Genomic DNA, 21,309 nt, shown 5'->3' on the forward strand with positions numbered 1-21,309 from the left:
TCTCATCTGTGTCCTGTGCCTCAGTCCATTTGTTACTGGCTAGCAACACCCAGCACTTAGAACTTTGTTACTTTTGCTGCCACACAGATGCCGCTGCTGCTGCCACTGCCGTTGATGCCGCTGTTCCGCTGCCGATTTTATTTTTGTGACACCAGGCTCACCTGAAGATGGACATTATGGGCTGTAAAATGTAGCAGCCCTTCAGCAGTCCATAGATTTTCTTTCGGGGAAGGGAACTGGAGAGCATTCGTATAACAGCACTGTGAAATTTTTCTGGTTATGTCAGTGCCACCGCATGAAAGTGTTTCTCTCCAGCACCAAAAAACTGTGATGAAGAAAGAGTATGGGAAGACTTGGTGATACTGATGGGTAACTCCATGGTACAGGTTGGTTCAAATGAAGCCCATGCAGATGTGACAACTGACAGCAGGTGCTGATGGGGATTCCCATCCACTGGGGCTTTGCAGGAGGGACTGTGACATCATTAAGGGTGACAGTTGCAGGTCAATAGAGACCCCTTGCTTGTCTTACTGCACTCAGCAACCAATATCAAGACTTCATCTCTTACTAACACCACGCCGTCCAGGCAGAGTGACTGCCTCCCACAGGCGAATTACATTTTGCAGCAACACAGCTATCTTTTTTTTTTCCTAATTAACAGAACAGAGGAAGAAAAAAACAATTGGATAAAAAAAATAATCCATACACCAGTTTACTGGGTCCTCAGTTCATAAAATATCTGTTAACAGTTAGACTTGGACAGCTGTGGGTTGAAGTTTGGAGGGAAACAACTCTGGGGAAGCGAGTTCCAGAGAGATGCAGTTCGGGGAATGAAAGAAATCTGATAGGCAGATGTTCTGCAATATGGCTGAATGACATTCCAGTCATGAGCGCTACCAGATGCCCATGTAGCACAAGGGAAGGCATGGAGGGGTGGCACCATGGACGCAACTTCGTCTGAGCATCTGCCATAAAAATATCTGTAAAATAATGCAAAGGAGGCAACATTCCTTCTTACATGTAGGGGAGGTAGTTTATTTGTAATGGCAGGGTTGTTAATAATTCTAACAGCTTTGTTGTGAATTATGTCTGGTTGTTATAATGCAACCTCTCCACATCCATTCCACAAGGGTGAGCAATATTCAAGCTGAGAGTGCACATGACTCTTATAAATTATAGCTAACTACTCGTCAGTAAGGAAGTTACGGACTTTGTACAATAATCTAAGTTTCATTGAGGCGATTTTAGCAAGTGATCTAACATGAGAGGTCCAGCTGAGGGCATTGTTAAGTGGGATGCCGAGAATTTCAATACTTTTGGAGATGGGAATATTAGTAGCACTGAAGGTAACATACGAATCTGGCAATATCTGTCTATTGGTAAATTGTGTATGTTTAGTTTTACTAGCAATAAATGAGACAAGGTTGTTTTGTCCCCATTCACTAATCGTAGACAGGTCTTGATTTATGGAGATGGCTGTACTGAGTTGAGAGGTAGAGATATTAGACTTTGTAAATGGGTGTCTGAGTGTGAATGAACTATGTATTGAGTCATCTGCATATGAATGGATAAGATTGGGTGACAGATAGGAGATAATTAATATGAACCAGGAGCAGGGATGGCGCCAGAACTGATCTCTGTCGCACGCTGGCGTTAATTGAGTGGAAATTGGAATATACACCATCTGCTTTTACTCTTATTTTCCTGTCACTGAGATATGAGGAAATCAAAGGAACAAAAGATGTTAGTCCATAGCAAGGGAGTTTGGAGAGCAGGGAACGATGGCATACTCTGTCGAAGGCTTCAGAATTATCAAGGGCTACTGCATGAGTTTCTCCATATAGGTCGATTGACTGATGGATGGTATGAGCTTGGAGACTGAGTATATCAATGGTGGATCTTTCTTGGCGAAAACCATGTTGTCTATCACTAATTAAGCTGTTGGATTCAAGATGTTTAACAATGTGCATATTAATTAAAGTTTCAAATACCTTACCAAGAGAAGATGTGACAGCTATTGGTCTGTAATCTGAGGGGTCAGAGGAACTTCCTTTCTTCGGAATTGGGTGGATATTGGTTTCTTTCCATGAATTTGGGAATGAAGTACGTATGCATAGTCGGAATAATATAGCTAGAACAGAGGCAAGTTCAGGGGAACACTTTTTCAAAACAATTGGGGGAATTCCATCTGAGCCTGGAACTTTGTTGGTAGGTAAATTGTCTAGGATGGATTTTACGTATCTCGTCTGTATATTAAGTGGAACAATTTCTGGAGAGTCAAGTTCTAGTACTGGGATGTTCTGCCTGGCATCCTCTATGGTAGAATTTCTGGCAAATGTACTGGAAAAAATATCTGCTTTCACACGTGGGTCATTTGTAATGTTGCCATCTGAAGATTTTAGTGGGGGAATGGATGATGACTTGTTATTATTGTAAGAATTAAGAGCTGACCAGAATATTCTATTGTCATTAGGGTTTTTAAGTAGTTTTGATGCTTGCTTTTGAAGAAAGTTTGATTTAGCTTGATTTAGTACAGCTTTTGCATGATTTCTAGCAATTTTAACCCGCGCCGTCCCGAGGACGTACTTCCACGTCCTCACGTTTTGTCACAGCTAATCCCGAGGACGTACTTCAACGTCCTGCAATTGCAAGGTTCATAATTTCCACAATTTTCAATTTTCGCGAGTCATTTTTGGTACGTATACACGGGACACCTTCCTCAACAAGATGCCAGGCAGAGACAATGCCTTACCCAGCATGACCTCCTCCCCCCCCTGCATGCCCTTTTCTCAGCAATTCACCTGTTATCAGTGACCTGGCCAGTATAGCCATGTCATGCCACGGTACGAAATTCAGGGCCAGAGTGATTCCCCATCAATGACAATGTGGAGGACAAACTTTACATAGCATTAGAGGAAGAAACAGTCAGAAATGATGATCAGGTAATGTGGCAAAAAAAGGTCAGGTATTAGTGAGTGAAACAATGCTTATAATGCCTATATTACTGCTTGAAAACCAATATACTCTTGTACTACATATAAATTCGTAACAGTAAATAAATAAATACCGTTTATGAGTGGTGTGAAATAGTTATCCTCCCATAGAACTCGTTTTCTTTGGTGCCAGCCTGATAGAAAACCCAGTAAGGTAAGGAGGCTCTCCTACCTGTAATGAGTATTTTAAACCTCAGGTGAGCGATTTCTCTATGAATTTTTGATGTTTCTCAGCAAAAGCGAAAGTTTTAGCAAAAAAAAAAAAAGGGTCGAAAAATGGTCGGGATTGGGAGGTACCAGTGGTCAAAAAGTGGTCGGGACGGGGTGGGTTAAATTGAGAGAGTGATTCAGATGTTTTTTATTATTTTAAGTAAGAGTTATTTGCTAATGACTTTTGGGCTGTTGCTCTGGCACAGTTGCAATCAAACCATTTCGCAGAGTTCGATCCTACTAACTGCCTTTCCGAACACCTGTCCAGTGCATACCTGCTAATTATTGGGCATTTTTAACTTTTTTTTTTTTTTTTTATGTGACCGACTCTGGGCATAGGCTTCACAGCCTGATTTCAAGGCCCAGTAGTCCTCCTACGTACCGCACACCTCTACATGTCACCACTTCGGCGCTAACACCCATCGTCCATACTGAATACATGCTAGGGCTGTCTCATATAGGACTGATGCTCGCCAGTCTGTTTTTTTTTTTTTTTTTTTTTTTTTATCCAGTTGCCTCTTGCACCACACTGACCAGTGGTGTTTCCCAAATACATTATGCTAGGCTTGTTTCTGTATTCCACAACACCACTCTTCACTTGAAAATAGATTAAGAACCGCACGGACTAAGGTACCAAGTGTACATCACATTCAACTAGTGCAATGTGTTGCAGGAGGGAGCGATGACCACTTATCCCAAGTGTGCTGTGATATGTGGTTCAGGGTGGAGTGTAAGGCTGCGTTCGCACCAAATGCTGTTGGCACAAGCAAGAGTTTCACGCCACTGTATCCCATCCAGTTGGCCCACTGGACGTGTGTGTGTGTGTGTGTGTGTGGAGAGAGAGAGAGAGAGAGAGAGAAAGAGAGAGCGAGAGAGAGATAAGCATCTTTTTTAAGGCCATAGTCCTCTAATATCCTTCTTATACTTTTTAGGTTAGCTCTAACTTAGGGTTGTCAATAAGACGCTTTGTTAGGAAACTGACAGAAGTTTTAGTTTCATGCCTCTTCGGACTTTCAGTATCTGTACTTCTAAGTTTAGGGGATAAGTTAGATAGGACCACAATTAATTCTCTATGTTAAACAATAAGTTGAGTTTTACTCATATCGGAAATGGGGAGGGGAGACTCCCTTCATGTCTGAAAGGTCAGCAGCATCCAAGTACTAAATTTAGATGTGTATCTCTCCACTGAACGAAAAACTTTCCTTTCCCATTTTCCAGTTTAGATCTTAATATATCCACCTTAGATTTATCTGTAAGAGTGTTTTTGATTAAATTCTCTATAAAATAGTCACTATAGATCCTCACTCGTCAAATTTCCTAAGTAATAGACTGGTACGTTCTTATGAGTGACATCAAGGCGTCGAACTTTAAACAGTTCTTTAGTATTATTTACATAATACGCCTTGTTCATTTGAAATTGAGTGCGAGAGTGCATCTGCAGCCGTATTATATCCCCTATACATAGAGGAGAGCTGGTCTTTTTTTCATTACAGAGGGTTTATTGAAATACATGCTCCTCCACTGGGAAATATCAGATATATGCTTGAATTCATATACTTGGGCCGGGGTCTATCCTCCACCTAACCCGGGATGAGTGGTGTGATTACAGGTATGAATAATAGCGGGCAATTCATCAGTATATGTTAATGTATTTTACTACTTAAGATATTTATATGTTTTATGTTTTAATGTTATCAGTACCCTTTCGGCTAAACTGGCTTTAGTTTCACAGGAGTAGTTGGGATACAGTGTTATGTGTTTAGCCGCTGGAGATTTCATCACCTCAGAATTATAAAATTCGGAGGATAAATCTGTAAATAGTCTAGAATAGGTCTTATAGTGTTCGGTCCCTAAAATTTCCTTTAATGCATTTTGCACTACAGCGAGAAGATATACTTTTCAAAAATGCGACTTGTAAATACCTACTAAATACATTTAAGCTAACCACGATATACTTGACTCCTCATGTGTGCCAGTGTAAGTGAGACAAATCGCCCAGATCACATGATAAAATGATTTTCGGTTTTGAGCCGCTAATTTTCCTGCGAGGAAAATACCGTAGCGTTTGCTTATGTAATGTGTAAGTTCTACTGCTCTTAAAAAAAAAAAAATGCACATCACGTACATTTGTCGAGCGTCCCGGTATAAACTTTTAACGCTTTCCTAGCCCGCCAGGATTTGAATAGTTTTTACAAATACTGTTGAGTAAAGAATTCATTAGAGAAACACTTTTCGCACGGAGATTCCCACACTATATTGTTATGTAGCTGAAGTACTGCTGATGTGCTCTCTGCCAAGCCACACAGCTGATAACCAAGGGAGACTTTCAGTACCACATTTTTATAAATCTCAACGAAGCTTTTAGCTCTTTCTTTACCACAGAGTAGTCTCTTTAGGCATTCTGCCTGATATATATCCCTATTTTTCGTAAGTTTGTAAAAAGATGTATTAAAAACAATAGTTCTAGCATATTATCCGAGGAAAAATAAAGTCGTGTAATAAATATAACGGAATCTTATGCTTTCCTTTAATGAAACTATTAACCACAGTCTGTGAGTCAGCAGAAATGAGGAAATTATCATCAAATATCTGAAGAATATGTGTCTCAGGATTGGTAAAGGGGTAATGGTCAACTGTTGAGTCAGTAATTTCTTCTTGCATATCCAGTCTATCTTTTATACCTTTTTTCTTTCCTAAAGTATGAGAGGTGACCCCAGATATGACTATTTTACAAAATAGCTAAGGATATTTCTCAACTAGTATGGTACAGAGGTGAGTTTTATAAGAGCCAGTATACCAGGCAATCATAATGCGGGCCATATAAATGGATAAATTAATTTGCTCCTCATTGTATATTTTATCCATTTTCAGAGTGATAAAAGATTAAAAGGGAAGGAAGTAAAACATGGTATACCTAAACAACATATTTTTATTGATCTTGACAAAGTCTCTTTCAGGAATAGTTTTCAGGCCTAGCTTTACGCTTAGACAATCGTACATCCGCCACTTTCCCTTTCTACTCTGACATCTCAGCCATTGCTGTCTCCGCGCTTTTAACCGGTTTACAGTAGATCCATCTGCCTATCTCCACCAGAATAGGACTAACTGTCTCCTCCATCCAAACATTCTCATCACTCTTCTCTTCCCGCTCCTCATCTTCCTCCTCCTCATCTTCTCTCCCTCCACCTCGTCACCTGATTCTTCTTCTTCCTCCTCCTCCTTTTCTTCCCTAGGATAAATTGTCTACCTGTTCTCGAACGGATAAGGGTTACCTGTCTCCCCCATCCATTCCTCCACCTCCTCCTCTTCTCTCTCTCTCTCTCTCTCTCTCTCTCTCTCTCTCTCTCTCTCTCTCTCACACACACACACACACACACACACACACACACACACACACACACCTGCTCTTCCCAGTCCTCCTCCTTTTCTTTACTAGCATTAGGAAAATACATTCCAAATATAGCTTGTCTGCGATGCCACTGTTCTGATTGATTCCTCTTCCCTTCACCCCTCCTCCTCCTCCTCCTCCTCCTCCTCCTCCTCCTCCTTCTCAATCCCATGTTCTTGTCATGTTTCATTATCTGGGTGAAAATATGCCCTAGTAGTGACAGCATTCACGTAGAAGCGCTAGTCATCAAAGCTAGATAAACATTTATTTATGTATGTGTTAGTAACCTGGTTCATCACATTTCTGAGAGTGTAACAATGAACTTGCTATGTGGGGGCGCCGGCTAGAGTATCTTTGAAATCCTGATGGGATATCCTAACCTGATGGTGGGAGGGGATACCCATTCATCGCGAATATTGGTTACCTCCTTGCAACATTAATGAATACATTTTTGGCTTAGAACAATAGATTCCTGAATGAGTTTAGCTCCCGTCTCTGAATTTAAGAGTCCTAGTGGTCCCTTCCTTTCATTGTTATACAAGGGATGATCAGATGGAAAATTACTAAAATCGATGTGAAGAAAGAGTTGTCCATGCTTCAATTCATCATGTAAACTTATGTCTGTCTCGAAAGAAAAGTTGAAATTGTGTCCTCATAGGTTAGCTTTGATTTGTTGCCATAATCTACCTTAACTACTTCATTTCAGAAAAGTACATTGTTCTCATAGCAAACTCTAAAATTTGAAAACCTAAAAATTTAGGTTGGGTCATCTTAATATTCTTTTTACTGTTAACACAGTCTACCCTACTGACATCAAGGGGACACAATCTTTTAAATGAAGGACATACCAGGTATTTCAAAAAATCTTTCTTCTTGGTGACATATTTATGTATAATTCCAAACCGAGTTTCTGATAGGATGGATCTGCCATACACAGCATTTGACATTAACTTAAACATTCTACTTTTAATGGCGCACGTCTCTTTTATGAATTGGTTTACATTCCTTTCAATGAATTATTTAAGTATATCTATAGATCCCACGAATGCATTGAATTTCCAGTCCCAACTCCATGAGCAACGGTAACAAGGGAAGACTTATTAAGTGATCAGTTAGTCCCTTGTGACTTGCAACTAGTTTGAAATTTTTCATTGGTAGTTTACGTCCATCTCTCGCTAAAAGCTGTCTGTGATACGGAGAGAGTAGATCTGTGATAATATGATGCGTCAGACACAGAGGAAACTCATTTCTGTAGCTCTAGCTACACTAGGAGAAACATCTTTGATGTCTAAGTGAAGCCAGTAACCCACGTCCCCATCTGTGTGATGATTAGCAATGCCTACCTCATCAAAGGCATCAACTCTTTCTGAGAAAGTTTATGAATATTACCCAAAGGTAAATGATATAACAACTGATTAGGATACAATGAACTGAAGTCAGCGTATGTGATAAACTCATTTAAAGATATATCTGGGTTAAAATCAGAATTAATGTCTGGATTGTTGGTTACCATAAGAAGCGTCACACATGTTACAAATCCACCTTTAATATTTCTCTTATTGAGGTGGTATAATTCTCTTTGATAAGGATTATCAAACTGAATGCCACTGGACATTAATAACGCATCATAAACGTAGGAGGACAAAACTACATTGTGTGACACATACAAGCGATACAATTCCGGCAACGTCGATCTGTACTGCATGTAAATGTCAGCTAGCAATCCAGCATCTATTTCGCAGGACAGTCGCACGTACTCATCTACTGTCTGAAAAGGGGCTAACTCCCACACAGTTGGGCGTGCTGATAATCTTCAAGTGATACCTCTTCTTGCTTAAGAGAATTATAGAAAGCATCACGAGAGGGTAATCATGTCTCCGTCTCTCAAGACTAATAATGTAATCATAGCACATGACCTGTTTCTGCATGCCGACAAACTCGCGCACTGCCTCAGGTAAGTAACCCATCTTTTCATGCGCATACCTGGTGACGTAACCTGCCGCCACGTGACGCGTAGCTAGGTTAGCAAGGCTGCCAGTAAGGATGCTAGGCGTGTCCTGAAACTGAATATTCCCTATTCTCACTCTGACTTTTTTTATAGCTTTAATTACTGTTCACTCCTATATCAGTACTGCATAGCTCTTTTAAAATAAGAGAGATATTAACCCCTACACCGCGGGCATGTTTACCAATGTTTTGCGTGTCCCGCGGGGTTATTCGGGCTCCGACAGACTCTCAAAAAATATTTGCCAAAAATCAGTTATTAGTCCTAGAATATTAAAATTAAATATGCTTATGGCACATACCTTCAGTTTTCTCCTGGAATGTTTGTTGAGCCTTCGTCGTTACCATAGGACTTGTGGAGACCTCTGAAGTTGGGTAACGAAGTCTCCATTTTACACTTCCCGACAACCCATAATATGATTACCACAGCCAGATATTAACACTATAAACACTACTCTATGATTTTCAAGTAGTTTGGGATCCATACTCCCCCAAAAAAACACTGTGAAAGCAATGAAAATTACGAGCGCGGCTGACAGTCACACTTGCGCTAGTTCGCTCTTGGTACTCTGTCATTTATTATTCATAAAACCCCTCACACTTTATATTTCTATTACTATATCACACTTATATATGTCTGGAGTCTTTCTCCATAAGTTTCCTTCAGTCGTATTAGTTTATTGTCACTGAAGTCATTCAATTTTTCATTCAGTAAAATACGTAGAGAGCCACGGATTCACTTTCACTGTTATAACATAACATATTCTTATATTACTAATTACTTACATTACTATTTACATTTTCTATTGTATTTCCAATATTTACCCTTCTATTTCCCTTACACTATGTTAGTCACTGTCACTTTCAGTAAGATAAAACTATAATACACTGTTCAGTCATATGTACTGAACATCCATTGCTTTCACTTGCTATTTAAACATTATTTCCACATTATTTCCACATTACTCTCCTTTCCCATTTGCACTGTTAGAACTGCTTCTGGCTGTGGTAATCAAAGAAGCAGGTAACACAGAGGGGAAACTGGCACTCAGCGCACTGCCAAGAGGTGCGTTTGTGCTCAGGTGTGCGGCGGGTGGTATGTGCACACACCTGACACCTGCGGATCGCAGCCTTCCTTTTACCTGTGGCAGGCATTAGCTCCAGTCTGTGCCGATCCATATACGCCCTCTGCTCAAGTCAGTCGGGAAGTGTTACTGGATGGCGCCTTGGAGTTGCTGCTGTCACCATACCATATCTTTCCAGCAGCTGCTGGACACAAGTCCTGGCGAACAACCTCAGGGAGAAGGACTTGGGTGGCTTGACCTTCATCTTGTACAGGATGAAGGCGTTCAGCATCGTCATATCTATGAGATGCAGAAAAACTTTCCTGTACCACCTAGTATTCTTCCTGAGCCAGTCGATCTCACCAATCATCATGTCGGACTTGTCCACCAGCCGCATGTTGATATTGTAGTCCAACACAGCATCAGGTTTCATCACAGGTTCGCCTGTCCTACGGTCGACCTTCCCACTGTGTGTCATTTCCCCTTTATGTACGGTGGTGAGCATGTGCACGACCCTCTTGTCATGCCACTGTATTGCCAGCATCTTCTCAGACTTGCGTAGGTGCACGTCTCCTCACTGCGAGGTTCCTGCCTCTGTGAATTTAGGGAAGTGGGCACGATTACTTTGACAGTGCTGCAGGAGCCATGCCGTGCTCTGAAAGGTATTTGGGAAGTTTCGTTGCTGTATAATAGTTGTCTGTATACAGCACATGATTCCCACCAAAATACTTTTCAAGGAGCACTTTCACTACACAGCCTGAGAAGCCAAGGGGGTGTGTTTTATCCAGATCGACAGTGCTGGCTGAATAAATGACGAAGTCAAAGATGTACCCCAACTTACAGTCGCACAGTACAAAGAACTTAATTCCAAAGCGATGGCATTTGCTTGGAATGTACTGAACAAACCGAAGACGTCCTATGAACAAAACCAAGGATTCGTCAATGACAACCTTCTGAAAGGGGTGCAAGAATGACATAAACTTATCCTTCATTCTGCTCAGAATCTCCCGGATCTTCCAGAGTGGGTCGGTTTGGGAAGGTACATCGTTGTCGGCAAAGTGCAGGTTTCCCATGATGTTCTGAAAGCGATCTCTGGCCATGTACTTACTGAAGGTGGGTGAGGGTAGTAAGGGGTCCATGGACCAGTATTCTTCCAACTCATGCCTCTTGGAGTGTGGCATGAGAAGCATGAGGGCAAAGAACACATACAACTCCTGCACTCCCAGCATGGACCACTGTTGCATCTTGGCTGCACCTGTACCACTTGCAGCACGTTGTGATTCATACCTGTTGGTCTCATCACATGTGTGCTGCATGACTTCGTCATCTAGGGAGGCCAAAAGGTAGTCCACACACTCAGCATTATCGTCAATAGTGAAGGCAGGCTGAACTCCTGAGGAGCTCTCATCAAAAACTAAATGTTCAGGCACAAAATCGGACCCTTCCGTCCACGCGAAGGCGTCCAGGATTCCCTGTTGTGGCGGTGTAGGGTGGGTGGTGGTGGTGGGTGGCTGTGAGGATGATTTACCCCGTTCAAGGTCACTCGCACTGACCCTGGGTTGCCGTACAGCACTAGCAGCCCTTACTCTACTACCAACTCTACTTTTACTAGTCCGGGATTTACCTCTTCCTCTACGGCCTGCCTTCACTGTTGATGCTGATGGTGACTCCGACGACGAAGACTCCGGAGATAACTCAGCAGACGAAGAGGAAGAAATGAGTGAAGTGGGGCTTGGGGAACGGGGAGGTGAATCAACTCGGGACTCATGGTGGGCTGGGTCATGCGGGGCCATTGTTCTGGGGCTAACACGCCGCCTTTTCACTCCCTTCCCAAATTCCTTCTCTTGCTGCGCTAACGGCTCCTTTCCCTTGGAGCTAGGGATAACTTCCGACACTGAAGCACTCGTGCTAGCACTTTCTGGCACGATTACCTCACCCGGCTCATCACACGATTCACCCGAATCATCAAAATCACTATCCATCATCACCATGGACAATTCTGCTAGTTCACGTGCCACTGCAGAGTCACTAAGTCCTTTCCTGCTTCCCTCATGACTTTTTATGAATGTAGAGGTCACGGGGCCCTTTGCAATGGGTGCAGAAGCAGCAGAAATGGCGGGGCGTGAGTGCGACATGGTTTGACCACAGCGGAGGACAAGGAACTAAATGCCGCGGCTTATCTGAGAAGGCAAAGGTTGACAATGACACTGAGGCTGACATCTGCTAACTTACATGCTAATAAATTAATGGTAGAAAATCTCGGCAATACATAAAGAAATAGGTAGTTCCAGGTGAATGTAAATGTCACTTAGGCTTCTCCCTACCTTTCTGATATATATTTTTATTAGAGACATCGATTACAAGGCATAATTCAAAGGGGAAATTACTGTGGTAATGTAGCGAATGAATGCACGTGAGGTGTTGTCAGGTGATAATTAGCCAATTCCTGGTGTATAACACTATCACTTACCTTATTTTTTTTTTGGTATATATTATTTGTATAAGTATAGGGCACAGGGCTTATTTCAATGGATGAAATCTGTGGAAAAATCCGGGGGAAATTTGCTTAGCGCAGCGCGGCGTGGGAGGTGAGAGGACAGGGTAATGGAGGGCAGGTAGGAAGGGGAGTCAGGATGGGGGGAAAATCGCTAAAATGTCAACAATGGATGGGAGTAAAGATGAGATTTGGAGTGCTGACTAGTGTTGGACATTGGCAGTACTGATAGATGATACAAGCCACCACTTGAAAGCCCGGGATAATTCAAAATAACACAGAATCACAAAAGTGACGCCCCGCGGTATGATCCATTGTGCCCGAGCGTCACGAAAGTGACGCCCCGCGGTTAAGGGGTTAAAAGATCGATTGCAATCCTGTATCAATACTGGATAGCCTTTTAAAAATAAAAGAAATATCAAGAGTTAGATTATGAGCTAAAGCAATAAGATATTTGGTCATATTTCGACACATCATATTAGAGCGGTCACAGTAAGCTCCGAAGGAATTTTCATAATGAACTGAGTGATCATGATGACGATTGGGTTTATTGGTGACTGAAATGAGGTAACGTAAAGTTGACAATGGCGCTGTCCTTGGTAATGTGTTTCATCCTCAATGCTCATGTCTATGCTGTATTCTCGCAGATCATCTTTAATTTCACTCCAGGTACTAGACCGACTTTCACTGAAATCATCAACAGCATTAGGACTCATGTAACTCCTCTTTCTTACCACTTCGCCTTGTCTATCCAGAATAAGAAAAGCATGGCCAATCGTGTTATGTTTAGCTATGAAGCTACCTTAATTCTGGCATGGGGCATTAGCTGTTTGTAGATCGAAGAAGCACAAGTAGGAGGGTGCATGACGATAAGCATAATTTTTAAACTTCAGTTTTGCACAGTCTGGTGGGAAACGGAGGCTTTGTGTAAACTTACAGTGGCATTCTTGTCCATTCCTGTCTACACTATCTGGAATGACATTGAAGCATATCCAACAAAACTGATGTCCTGGAGGGGGCGAAGGAGCTCTGGTAAGCTTCCTAAACAACTCATCTACGTTCGGAATGAGAGACAAGTGTCTACTCGCCAAGAGTAAGAGAGGGATAACTGTCTTACACATAGAATTTCCCTTTCCTGAAATTGTGAGATAATGTCTCCTATTATCCGCCGAATCCTGAGTAAGGGTATACACAAACAGGGACACGTGATTAAGACGCTCCAATTTAGGCAAACTTTCCCCTGAAACTGGAACATCAGCTGCATATAGGTTTACCATCTATTTACCCTGGTTTACCCTTGCAGTTTTCTCTCTCATTCTCACCCAGCTATTAACTATGTACTGGAGCTTTGTAGCTCTACCATGGATTATTTTAAGTCGATCTACAGCTTTTCGAAGTGCAGGTGAATAGAACTGCACAGCATATACTAAAAGTGCTGTATTAACCCGCCCCGTCCCGTCGACGTATGGGTACGCTGCAACGATTTGCATTTGCCAGTCCCGGCGACGTACCGGTACGTCGTGCAATTGCAAGGTCCCTAATTTGCACAATTTTCAATTTTTGCGCGTGATTTTTCGTATGTATACACGGGACACGGGACACCTTCCTCTATTCCTCTACAAGATGCCAAGCAGGGACAATGCCTTACACCGCATAACCTCCCCCCTCCCCCTCTCACGCCATTGTCTCGGCAATTCACCTGTTACCAGTGACCTGGCCAATAAAGACATTCAGGCCCAGAGTGATTCCCCAATCGATGACAATGTGGAGGACAAGGTTTACATAGCATTAGAGGAAGAAAGAGTCAGAAATGATGATCAGGTAATGTGGGAAAAAAAGGTCATGAATGGTGATTAGCTAGTGAGGGAAACAATGCTTATAATGCCTATATTACTGCTTGAAAACCAATATACTCTCATACTACATATAAATTCGTACCAAGTAAATAAATAAATACCGTTTATGAGTGGATAAAATAGTTACCCTCCCATAGAACTCGTTTTCTTTAGTGCCAGCATGTTAGAAAACCCAGTCAGGTAAGGAGGAACTCCTACCTGGATTGAGTATTTTAAACCTCAGGTGAGCGATTTCTCTATGAATTTTCGATGTTTCTCACCAAAAGCGGAGGTTTTAGCCAAAAATTTTTTTTTCGAAAATACCTCGGGACTGGGGGATGTCGGAGGTGCGGAAAACCTCGGGACGTGACGGGTTAAGGAACTGTAGAGTGTAAGAACAATATCTTTATTCCTATAGTGAAACAACCTCTGGATGTAGCCTATGCAGTTTCTGCCTTTTTACCTTATTTTGATACACTGTTTGGAAAATTATATATCACTACTGATCAGTATTGTAAATCCCTTTTCAGAATTACTCATCCTCAGTGTTCTTCTCCAAATCAAATAGTCTGACCCAGGATTTGCATATCCAATATGCACAGCTTTGCATTAATTTTCGCCAAGTTGAATAGCTTTTGCCATGTCTCAGACCATTTCCTTAACCTTGACATTTAGTCTACATGGGGTTTTCCAATCCTGTCAAGACTGAATGCATTTCTTCCAAGTGTGATGCCATTTGCCAGCTTCGAGATCACACTCAATTGGCCAGTATCTATGTTAATGATATAAATGATGAACCGGAATGAACCAGAGATGATCCTCTTGGAACTCTAGAAGTAACTGACACCAAATAAGAAGATATTTCGATGATCGCTTCCAGCCGTTTTCTGTCAGCCTGCTAGCTTTTTAACCACTGTATAATCTCCTTATAATTACAGAGTGCACACACTTCTGGCATGAAATAAGGCATTTTATCTTATGTCCTTTCAAAGTTTAGGTAATGGATGCCTACTGCTTTAATCATGTCGTTACAACTGAAAATTCTTTGGAAAAATCGAGCATGTTGGTTAGGCATGATCTGTCATCTGAACCTTGCTGGGAGCCCATAATCGGCTTGTGTATTTTCCAGGTGTTCGACAGTCCTGTGTAAAATAATTCCTTTTAACAGTTTTATATATTAGACGTCAGACTTATTGAACGGTAATTTTCAGAACATTCTTGATCCCCTCTCTTAAAAAGTGATACTACATCTGGTAACATCGTCACTTACCCTGTTTTTGGCAATTTATTGAATATTTCCATAAATAAAGAAGCTATCGAATCGCATATCTCTTCCAGAACACTTGAAATGATTCTACCTGGACTAGATGACTTTAAATATTTAGCTTGTTGATGCTTTCTGCTACTGTACATCCTGAGGTGCACATCTGAAAATTGAGGAATCGTCACCCTCATGGGCCAGTACTTGTCTTGTTATGTCATAAGTATCTAACGTAAAACCCAAAGCAAAATTGTTGTTTAGTGAGTTGGCCATATCCATGATTTGGACTTGCATTATACCTAAATGATTCTAAATGATTCTGTAAGCCCCATATCTTTGGCTTCCTGTACATAGACGCTGGTAGACATGATGCTAACTCAATCTAAATAAACTAGCGACTCAGTAGTGACTGCGATTTTTGCAAAGAAAGATGCCAATAATCAAGAATAAAGAATATAGGCACAGGTTAGTGGTGACCAGTTTTATCTAATTAAACTGGTAAAGAAAGAAAATTAAACAAACAACTGACTGTGAAAACTATTACGTAAATTAATAGAAATGAATCAATCATCATCAGTAAGTTAGTGCCTATAGACTTGAATGATAAATACCTAAGTGTGAATGAGTGAGTATTATCTCGTGAATAACTTTAGAGGTAGGAGTTAATATTCTGGCGAGGTCGCCAATTGTCACGGGGTTTTTAATAATATACAAGTTAAGCAACGTTGGGTCTGGTTAGTGCTTGGATGGGTGACCGCCTGGGAACACCAGATGCTGTTGGCATCCCTACGTGTCAAGTGGGGTTGATGGAGGATTAGTGCCCCTCCCTGTAAAACAATTAACTCTAAGCTCTTGGCCACCCCGTCTGGGATACATGGCGTCTGGCAATGAATGAATGAAATGAATGATTCTAAAGGGGTTCAGTACTACCACTGAAAGGTCTGCTACTGTTTACAAGGTAAAAGAATTCTTTAAGACTCCTTCCATTACGATATCATATTGATTTCGTCATTTCTCTTCGTCGGCTATATCAGAGATTTCACTGTCCTACATACAATGTTGAAGGAGTCTAAATAATTCTGGTCCTGGCCCCTTTTGACCTTTTTGTATGGAGCTTTTATCTCATATTGCTGATGTTATTTTATTATGAAGCCATTACAATTAAACTGAGTTTCGTTTTGTGGGCTTAGAGGGAAGGAATGCAGCCTCTTGTCCTGAAAATTGTTCTTAGGGTGAGGAATACATTTCACTGACAAAATTTCCCTTTAGTTCAGTGCTCACAAAGCTCTCAAAAAAAAAATCCTGCAGCGTTGTCTCGATGGAAGTCTGATTTTCTTTCATGAGGTCCAGGCAGTCATTCACAATAAGCACACAGCTAAAGCCTTCTCAAGCTGTGGTCACTACCTCCCAGTGATACACCAACAGACAACCTAGTAACACTTGTACCTTGTGTAGAAAACACAAATCTATGATGCTATTGCCTGTAGGTAATTCATTTTCTAACCGAGTCCAAAATTTTTCATCCCCCATCAAGATGCTTTTCTTTTGCATCTGCTATTTTTCCTCAAAGTTTACGTGACAGTTGAAATAACCAAGAATTACAGATGTTTATCCACCAGCTTCGTTGGTCAGTCTTTTGTACGGATCTTCATTCATGTCAGCGAGCTGATGTGGTGACATACCTGTATACTGTACATAAGAACTACTTATATATAGTGTTGGTTAGATGAAGGTCCACATCTAACGTTTTGTGGTCTAATTTAATTTTACATCTAGCGGGATTTAAGCTGTTACTCATATACTGGTATATTAAATTCCCGTCTGGGACTGAATCTGTGCAGTCTTTGCAATTTCTATACTGAACCATGAATACTGGGGCAAAGGACAAGTAGGGGTCTGGAGAAAGGAAGCGGGAGAAGGGAAGGATGGGGGTGAAGGTGGGAGAAGAAAGAGGTATAGGGATGACAACGGAAGCGGTGGATGGGAGATGGTGGAGGGAAGGACGGGGAGGAATGGCTGAAGGTAAGGGAAGGGGATAGGGGAGGGGAAATAAGGGTGTGGGGAAGGAGAGAAAGTAGGAGAGAAGAAGAGTAGGAGAGAATGGAGGTGGGGGAGGAACAAGGCGGGGAGGGAAAGGGGGAGGAAAGGGGTGAACGGAAGTGGAAGGGGTGCTGGAGGGAGGGAAAATGAGCAGAAAATACAAAGTAGCAGCCACGGGGTACAGCAAACATCAAGGGATTCATGGATCTTAATCTCATTCACATATAATGGCGTCCTGTTCTAGTTTATGCTTCCTACTTCCGGACGATTTTATTCAGCTGAGGACAAACTTGGTACTGAGGGAATTAACACTCATGCTTCTACTTCGACTCTCTCGGCTAAATAAAATCGCCTAATGTTAACGGGAGCACAATGCAACTTGCAGAGTTATTCCGACCATGACAAGGTAATTGGACACCCGTGCTAACCACTCTAGATTTTGACAAATATTTCCTGAGCTGAATGAAATCGCCTGGAGACAATAAAATTTACAGAATGACGTTGTCGGGCTGGAGCGACACAGGACTATGTTTGTTTACAGGATAGGGCGTAACTATAATATTTATTTTGTGAGAGGATAGGGCAGTACAGTAGAAATTCTCTCTCTCTCTCTCTCTCTCTCTCTCTCTCTCTCTCTCTGACACACACACACACACACACACACACAAAAGGGGGTGGGAATGGGATGACGAAGAATTCAGGTGGAAAGTAGTTCAAGAAGTAAATCAAATGGGGATGAATAAGGCAGGCAAGAAAGGGAGCCAAGCAATAACTGGAACCGAAGGAGACAAGTGGAAAAAAAAAGAAGACGGGAAAACTGCAGGAATAAAAATGTGAAGAAAGGTGGAAAGTTAAGTAGGGAAGGAAGGGTGAAAAGAGTTTTTTTTAAATGAGGGTAGTAGAAAGGGACATGGATTAAAAAGGGCAAAATAAGAGGAGGATCAAGAGAGAGGGAAACACAAAGAATAAAGTAAAAAGAAAGAAGCAGATGATAACGGAAAAGGCGAAAAAGATAAAGGAAAAAGAGCGAAGACAGGAGGAGGCGGAGGACGCACGGTAAAAAGACGAAACGGGTGTGGGACTGAAGAAAAAAATAAGAGGGGAAAGGGTAATAAGTGAAGAAAAATGAAGAGGAGACGAAGAATAATGACGAAGAGAAGAAATGATAAGAAATGCAGAACTGAAGGTAATTGGTGTAAAGACACAGGTTAAAGGACATTTAAAAAGAGGAGAGATAACGTCTGTACGAAAAAGGGGAGATCGGGAAGGAATGAGGAGAGAGAGGAAGATTTAAGAGAGAAGAGAAGAGGGAGGAAGATGGAGTAAGAGGGCAGTATGGGAAGGAATGAGATATAGCAGGGACTGGGAGACATGAGTGGGAGAAATGAGAAAGGATGGAAAAGAAGGGATGAGCAAGAGGGGACAGAGAGACGGTAGCATGTAAAAGGTAGGAGAAGGTATACAACAGTAAGATGAAAAAGGTAGCACATTAAAGACAGGAAAGGCACTTAGATTTCCTGGCGTATTCAGTGTCCGAACAGTCGCGCTGCAAGCACCAGAGAGAAGAAGGTAGGACGAAAGGAGGGATAAAAATTAAATGGAAGTAAGACTGGAGAGGGAGGAGAAGAGAAATAGAAAGAGGAGTACGATGAGGTACAAACGAGAATAATAACAACAGAGCTATCAGTTCCTTTGGCATCGCATGTTACAATTTAATGACGATAACTGTTCAGTGGGTCGAACACAAGGATAGCATGGCAAGAAGGCAGGGAAAGGTACAGGGATAGTTTTAGGCAGGGGAGGGAGTTGTTAGACAACACTGGTCTACATTTTGATTTTTTTTTTTCTGCTGATTTAATTATTCATACAGATTTCGTACAAATCGAGAGTGCTGATTTCAAACATACATTCAAAAATTATGTAGAACATCATAATTTCTCACTATTATATTACGCAATAAAGGAAATACTGCCGGCATTAAAAGGCACTATAATGAAAATTCGCTGGAATGGCTACCACAAAAATTCATAAATGTGATGCGCAAGACAATTGATTAGGACTGGCCGTTAATTTAAGGCTGGAATTTCCTTCTCTTAGATTTCCTAGCGTATTCAGTGTCCGAACTGTCGCGCTGCAAGCACCAGCAGTAGTCTGCCATCATGTTGGTATTTGATATCCCTTGATACCTGTGCTCCATCGTCTTGATGTCGTGGTGAAACCTTTCACCTTGTTCTTCACTGGTTGTGCCGAGATTCTCTGGGAAAAAAATCATGTGACTGTGCAAAACATTCACTTTCACGTTCATGTTTGCCCCCAAGTCTCTCAACGATGTCAGAAGAGTTTCCACGATGGATTCATAGTTTGCTGCTTTTTCGTTTCCAAGAAAATTCGAAACTACGTTGGCAAATGCAGTCCACCAATTTTTCTCACCTGGTGTCATCGATTTCATGAATTCCTAATCCTTCATAAACAGCCTTATTTGTGGACCGTCGAATATTCCCACCTTGAGTTTTTCGTCCTAAAGTGCGGGAAATTTCAGGCAAAGGTATTGGAAGTATGCGCTTTCCTTGTCGAGAGCTTTTACAAATTGTTTCATCATACCCACCTTTATATGTAGTGGGAACAGCAGAGTTTTCTAAGGTTGAACTAGCGGTACATTTTTTATGTTCTTCACTCCAACTGTGAACTGTTCTCTGGATGACCATTCCTTCCGTATCCAAAGTTCCTTCTTCCCACGGCTGTCCCAGAGATATAGAACACAAGGAAACTTGATGTATCCTCCTTGCTGCCCTAAAACCATCGATAGCACTTTCAAGTCACTGCACACCATCCACTTGTGATCACTTTTTTATTTTTTCAAGAACCAGTATCATTGTGTCGTATGTTTCAAGTTGACTGAATGACCGATAAGAATGGAGGCAAGTTTGTTGCCGTTGTGCAATAGCACACACTTCAAACTTCCCTTCGAACTGTCAATAAAGAGCCTCCATTCATCTGGGGTGTATTCACATCCCATCTTCCCAGTCAGCCCTTCCATGTCATCATCAAAAACAAAAACATTTTCCTTTTTGAAGTAATGCAGTAAATTTGCCTCTCAGTTGTAGTACTTGGTATTTGTTCTGGGTGCCAACATGTTCTTATCCTTGAGCCCTGAGCACAATAATTTTGCAGATGTCTTTTGGCATTGAGATCCCTTACCAAATCGTTCAGTTCAGCCTGCGTGAATGGCCTCGTACTCTTGATGTCGCTGCTTGAGGCAATATATTCATCGTCATTAGTATCAGATAGTTCAGGCATTGAACTTTCATCCGAACTTGCGACATCCAAAGTGATGAAAGTAGGCACAGGAACTTCGTCCTAATGAGAAACAGGCTGCAATGCTGAGGGAATATTGGGATACTCAATGAAGCTTTTCGTCTTTAAGCTGAAACCAGACACACTGACCATGCAAAAATAATAATCAGTCAGGTGGTTTCGGGGTTCCCGCCATACCATTGGAACTCCAAAACTGAGACTCTTCCTCTGAGATTCTGTCAACTGCCCGAGGTTCTCAACACGTGTCCTGCACACCATAGGGTAAGCCCATGATCTCTCCTGGTCACCAAGAGGAACACCAAAGTAAGCGCGATACGCTTTACAAACGAGCTCTGTGGTTTTTATGCACTGTTTCGGGGTGGTAAGAGCTCCACAGATATAGAAAAACACATCCGGATCGGTTTTACATTTTCTACGAGAACCCATTGTCTTCTGTGACACAATCAGTATAAATGAAGCAATAGCTGGTTCGACCGATGAGCGCGGCACCGACGCCGCAGTCATCCATCAGACAACTAACCTTTCCCTACTGGGTGTTCTGTAGACTACTAACCCCTCCCAACCAGGCGTTCTGTCGTCGGCTGCTGAATCATATCAGCCGGAGGCGCTTTCCGTCTCCGCTTCTCGGACTGACAGAGGAGTAAACACCGCACTTACACAGTAGCAACCAAAATAATGGGGTCACAGTGTAATATGGCATTTTAT

The 21,309-nt window shown here is 41.8% G+C and overlaps 2 pseudogenes; both read right to left on the reverse strand.

Annotated features, from left to right (window-relative positions):
* The window catches only part of LOC145400516 (uncharacterized), a 32,528-nt pseudogene extending 23,970 nt beyond the window's left edge, over positions 1-8,558 (reverse strand).
* A 4,068-nt stretch (positions 8,559-12,626) lies between these two features.
* LOC145400517 (uncharacterized) lies at positions 12,627-13,430 on the reverse strand (annotated as a pseudogene).
* Between the last annotated feature and the right edge of the window lie 7,879 nt (positions 13,431-21,309).

The sequence above is a fragment of the Coenobita brevimanus genome, chromosome 52 (assembly GCF_032717465.1).
Source record: "Coenobita brevimanus isolate Jiangsu-jjx chromosome 52, ASM3271746v2, whole genome shotgun sequence".
Classification (NCBI taxonomy): domain Eukaryota; kingdom Metazoa; phylum Arthropoda; class Malacostraca; order Decapoda; family Coenobitidae; genus Coenobita; species Coenobita brevimanus.